The sequence below is a fragment of the Camelus dromedarius genome, chromosome 5, assembly GCF_036321535.1.
Source record: "Camelus dromedarius isolate mCamDro1 chromosome 5, mCamDro1.pat, whole genome shotgun sequence".
NCBI lineage: Eukaryota > Metazoa > Chordata > Mammalia > Artiodactyla > Camelidae > Camelus > Camelus dromedarius.
In genome coordinates, this window is record NC_087440.1 from 18,960,172 (window position 1) to 18,966,104 (window position 5,933).

A 5,933-nucleotide genomic window follows, 5' to 3' on the forward strand; every position below is an offset into this window, starting at 1 on the left:
TGAAAGGAACAAACTACTGATATATACAATAACATGGGTAAATCTTAAAAACTTTATGGTCAGTGAAAGAAGCCTATACTAAGTAGGTGCATACTGTGTGATTCCTTTTACATAAAGTTCTAGAACAGCAAAGACTGATCTATGGTGAAAACTAATCAAAACAGTGGTTAGTTCTAAGGAGTAAGGAAAGGGATTGACTGGAATGGGCAAAAATGAACTTCTAGAGCAATTATTAGTCATGAAGAAAATATAAGTTCAATGCAAGTTAGAAGTACAATGAATTACTCCAATGGAAACTATGCACAAGGATTGGTGTATAGATCAATGGAATAGAATTGAGAGTCCAGAAATAAATCCATATATTTGTGGCCAATTGCTTTTCCACAACAGGACCAAGACAGTTCAATGAAAAACTAGCCTTTTCAACCAGTGATGCTGGGACATCTGGATAGTCACACACAAAAGAATCAGTTTGGACCCTTACCTCATACCATATACTAAGATTAATTGAAAGTGGATTATAAACCTGTAATGTAAGAGCTAAAGCTTATGAAATGCTTAGAAAGAAACATAGGTATAAATATTTGTGATTTTGGATTGGGCAATGATTTCTTAGATATGATACTAAAACAGAAGCAAAAAAGAGAAAAATAAATTGGAGCTCATCAAAATTAAATGAAAAAAAAAACTGACAATACCAAATGTTGGTGAGGATGACAGTGATCTCTCATACTTTCCTATGGAAGTATAAAATGGTATAAGCACTTTGGAAAACTGGCAGCTTCTTATCAAGTTAAACATATATCCATCCTGTAATGCAGCAATTCCACTCCTAGGTATTTACCCAAGAGAAATGATGAATATCTACGAATACTCTTATAGAACTGTATTCATGGAGAGCATTGTTGACTCCGTAGCCCCAGTGCAAGGAAGTTCTTCAGCAAGATGCCAGCAAGAAAGTTCAGGTGGTGCCTGTTCAGGGGCAGAGTTAAAACTAAGGGTTCCTCTTCGGAAATCTGTATTTTTAACTATCAGCCGCCAAGAATGGTTAGTAAATCTTTTAAAAAAGACAAATTGCTATTTATTGAGCACTTAGTATACAACAGGCACTGTGCTACATGGTTAATCTTATTTAGGCTCCACCAGAACCCTAGAAGGAATATAACCATAATATTGTCTTTATTTTATAGATGGAGTAACTAAAGCTTACAGAAGTTAGCAGCTTGCCCATGGTCACCAAAGTAAATACATGATTGTACATGCCACGATTAAAAGGAGTATGTTTGTCTCATTCATCTTTGAGTTTCCCATGTCTAGCACATATTGACTGTATAAATTATTATGATAACTGTATAAATTGTAGTGAATGATGGACTTGACTGTCTGACCTTAAGAGAACACACGAGTATCCCTATTCTACACTAACTCTAACAGCCCTATTTTTAAGACACAAGTTTGTAATTCAAGGTTTGGTTTTGTTTTACATATAGACACTACAGAGTTTTAACTTTGACAAGCCAGTGAGATTTCTCTTTCAAAATTCTAACAGGATAGCAGGACCCCTAAAATTAACTTACTGAAAATGAAACAAACAAAAATGTAGTAATTACTTGAAGGCGTCAGTAGTGATTACTGTCCTACTCTATCAGCTGGGTAAATGATGGTAGCAGAGGCATTTAAAATACCCCTACTACCTAAGGTAAGTAATACTAGTTACTGTAACAGATGCAACCTAAAATCTCTAAGTCTTAACCAAATAAAAGTCACTTCTCTTTCACCATACAGCCAGTGGAGGTCAGCAGGTAGCGGGCGCTCTGCTCCACATGGTCAACCAGGGACCCAGGCTCCTTCCATTGCATGTCTGTGCCTTCATATGGATACTCAGTTCCCTCCACTTACCTGACAGACCAGGAAAGAAAATGAGAGTGACTTATACTTTTTATGGGACAGGCCTGGAAGTGTCACATATTCCTTTGTTTACATTTTATTGGCCATAACTCAGCCAGAAAGCCTCACCTAACTGCAAACTATGTGCCCCAAGAAGAGGACAAGGATATTAACAAAAATGATCAGTCTATGTGGAAACATCCCAAACTGGGAAGAAAAAAACTCTCAAAACCCAACAAAAGAGGGATGTTAAGCCTACTATGACATCTAGAATATGATACAGTTGTTTAAAACAGATCAGATAACTTGATATAATGACATATCAAATAAAACAAAACTATAAAGAAGAAGAAAATAATAGGTATAAATGGATCACAACTAGATAAAACCACATGTATATTTACTGTTAACAGTTAAAAGGGTCGGAATTTTGTAATATCTAAAGGTTTTTTAATATCAAAACTTATGGGATGTAGCAAAAGCAATACTAAGAGGGAAGTTCATAGTGATAAATGTCTACATTAAAAAAGAATAAAAATCTCAAATAATCTAATTTTCACATCAAAGAGCTAGAAGAAGAATAAATGAAACCCAAAGTTAGTAAAAGGACGGAAATAACAAAAATTCTAGCAGAAATAAGTAAAAAAGAAAACAGAAAAGCAACAGAAGAAAATCAACAAAGCTGGGTAGATTTTTTTTTGAAAAGATAAACAAAATCAACAAATTCTTAGACTAAGTAAGGTAAAAAGAGAGTATTCAAATAAATAAAATCCTAAATTGAAGAAGAGACATACAACTTATGTCATGGAAATAAAAAGGATCATAAAAGACTACTATGAACAATTATACACCAACAAACTGGATAAACTAGAAGAAAGTAGAACTCCTGCACACTGTTGGTAGGAATGCAAAATGGTACAACTGATCTGGAAAACAGTATGGGGTTCCTCAAAAAATTAAAAATAGAACTACCATATGATCCAGCAACCCCGCTTCTGGGTATTTATCTAAAAGAACTGAAATCAAGATCTCAAAGATATTAGCACTTCTGTGTTCACTGCAGCACTATTTACAAGAGACAAAGAAATAAATGTCCAATGACAGATAAATGGATAAAGAAAATGTGATCATCTACATACAATAAAATACTGTTCCACCTTTAAAAGGAAGGGAATTCTGCAATATGCAACAAGATACATGAATCTTGAGGACATTATGCTAAGTGAAATAAGCCAGTCATAGAAAGACAAATACTGCATGATCCCACTTATATCAGGTATCTACAATAGTCAAATTCATATAATCAGAGTGGAATGGTGGTTGCCAGGAACTGGAGGGTGAGGGAAATGGGGAGTTACAGTGGGCTTAATGTTTCAGTTAAGCAAGAGAAATAAGTTCTAATTGGCAGACTGCTGGTTGAACAGCTCCTGGATGTCTGCCCCATGGCAGAGAAGCCCTGAAATGGAGCAGTGGGGCTAGAAGCGTCTCAAGAGGACTCCTCCCCGGCCACTCCATGACTGGCTGGAGGCTGCTGTCACGGACCCGGGCACAGGTACTGGGCGTAGGCAAAGGCAGCCTGGGTACTGCTCAAGGCTTGGGGGACAGAACAAATATCTGGCTTTTGGTTAGAAGTCTCCACAGCAAGAGTTGTACTTGGTGGGATGAGCATCTCTGCAAAGAAAATGTTCCATTTGTGAAGCAGTTAGTTTCTGATAAAAATGAAACCCAGTTAGTTAGTGAACTGTATCCTCTGAAGATGAGCCATGGCCTTTGCATCCTTGGGAACCAGGTTCCTCTGGAGTTGGCCTTATCACACTGAAGCATGATGCCTTTATGGACCAAGGATGGTCAAAAGCATATGATCACATTAGTTCAGATACAAGACTGTCACATCCTAAAATAAACTCCAAAGGAAAACCATAGTGGAAAATGGCAGCCCTAAGTGTAGGAGGGAAAACGGCATCACATTTCTGTAAACCTACATGTATGTTGGAAATCTACTGAGAACTTGGATTGCTGCCAGGATGGAAAGTTAAAACCTTTCATGGAACAGAGAACACTGTGCTTAAACCAGGCAATCCTTGTTATGCTGCTCACTTTCTCCCAGGACAGTATGTGAATGTCACAGCAAAAACTATATTGGTAAAGCTTTTCAAGGCATCGTGAAAAGATGGGAGATTTAAAGGCCAGCCTTCTACTCATGGTCAAACAAAAATCCACAGGAGACCTAGAACAATTTCAACCAGTGATGTCGCCAGAGACCAGCCTGGCACCAAAATGCCTGGACAAATGGGAAGTACAGAGAGGACAGCATATGGACTGAAAGTGTAGACACAAAACACAATATCATCTATGAAAATGGACATAACAATTGAGATTCTAAACTGCCTGCCTATAAAGATTTCTGTAAAATTCCGTCATCCCCTATGTATGTTCCTAATGGAGAGGAAGAGAAACAACCGGGAGATTTATATGATAAGAACATGGGTCAGGCCAGCAGGCCTTCTATTACATTTGCCTGACCTCACTGGGCACAGCAGAACCTTACACGTTCTTTGGGTTTCGATGGGCCAGAACAATAAGATATCCAGGATTTATGTTCTCTCTTCTCAACCACAGTGATACCACACTTGTTATCTTTGTCAAAGGTGTAAATATATCACTCATCCTCCAAGTGAATTTTGTTAGAAAAATTCTAACTTAAATCAGTTAAGTAGATTTGATAGGCCAAATTTAGATGGATTGGTGGTTTGTATATTAGCAAACTCTTTATAATTTGTAGGATTCATTCTTTTTTATTTAATTTCCCAAGCTATCTTAAGGTGTTCATAAATTTAACTTTCTTTCTTTAAAAGAAAAATAAGGGGGTGTGGCCGAGATGGTGGAGTAGGAAAACCCTGAGCTCACCCCCTCCCATGGGCACACCAAAATTGTAACTATTTATAGAGAAACTTTTGACAAACCTGAAGACTAGCAGAAATGATCTCCTACAACTAAGGACATAAAGGAGGAACCACAACGAGACAGGTAGGAGGGACAGACACATGGTCTAGTCAGGACCCATGCCTCAGGTGGGTGACCCACAAATCAGAGGGAAATTACAATTTCAGAGGTTCTCCCCAAGGAACAAGGGGGCTGAGCCCAACATCGGGCTCCCCAAGTCGAGGGTCATGCACTGGCAAGAAGAGTCACCAGAATGTTTGGCTTTGAACCCCAGTGGGGCTTCCTTTCAAGGGGCAGGAGAAGGGGGAACTGGACGAAGGCAGTCAAAAGGTACAAACTTCCAGTTAGATGATAAATAAGTACTAGTGGTGTTGTGTATAACATGACAAACATAATTAACTCTGCTGTATGTTATATGTGAAAGTTGTTAAGACAGTAAATCCTGAGAGTTCTCATCCCAAGAAAAAAATTTTTTTTCTATTTCTTTAAACTATGTAAGACGATGTTGTTCACTAAACTTGTGATAATCACCTCATGATGTGTATGTAAGTCAGATCATTACACTGTACACTTTAAATTCATCCAGTGCTGTATGTCAATATCTCAATTAAACTGGAAGGAAAAAATAAAATTAGAAAGATGACTAGGTCCTGGAGATCTGCTGTACAACATGGTACCTACAGTCAACAATAGTACATGGAACACTTAAAATTTTGTTTTTAAGATTTAAGAGGGTAAATCTCACACTAGTGTTCTTTCAACAATAAAATAAGATAGAAAACTAACTGAATTGCCAGAAAGATTCTAAAAAGTGTCAGGGTTAGTCTAGACCCCAAGCTCAGGACTCCGAAGTGTGGGACAGATACCCTGTTACAATCATCAGCTATTGGACTTGGGGATTGAAATCCCACACACTCTTGGTGACATTTGCACAAAACCAAGCAGAGGAAGGAAATCTAACAATATAAAAAGAAACGCAAATCAGACTTTTGGTCAGCTCTGGGATGACATTAAGGCACGAGACTGGAGCGATTCAATTCACAAACTTCCCTCTGGGAACAATACTAAGGAGTGGGGGACCGGTGAATTTCCTCCCTGCTAGT

The 5,933-nt window shown here is 37.9% G+C and overlaps 1 pseudogene; it reads left to right on the plus strand.

Moving 5' to 3' along the window:
- The first annotated feature begins 3,228 nt into the window (after nucleotides 1-3,228).
- On the plus strand, nucleotides 3,229-4,657 carry LOC105104949 (large ribosomal subunit protein uL3m-like; annotated as a pseudogene).
- Nucleotides 4,658-5,933: the final 1,276 nt, after the last annotated feature.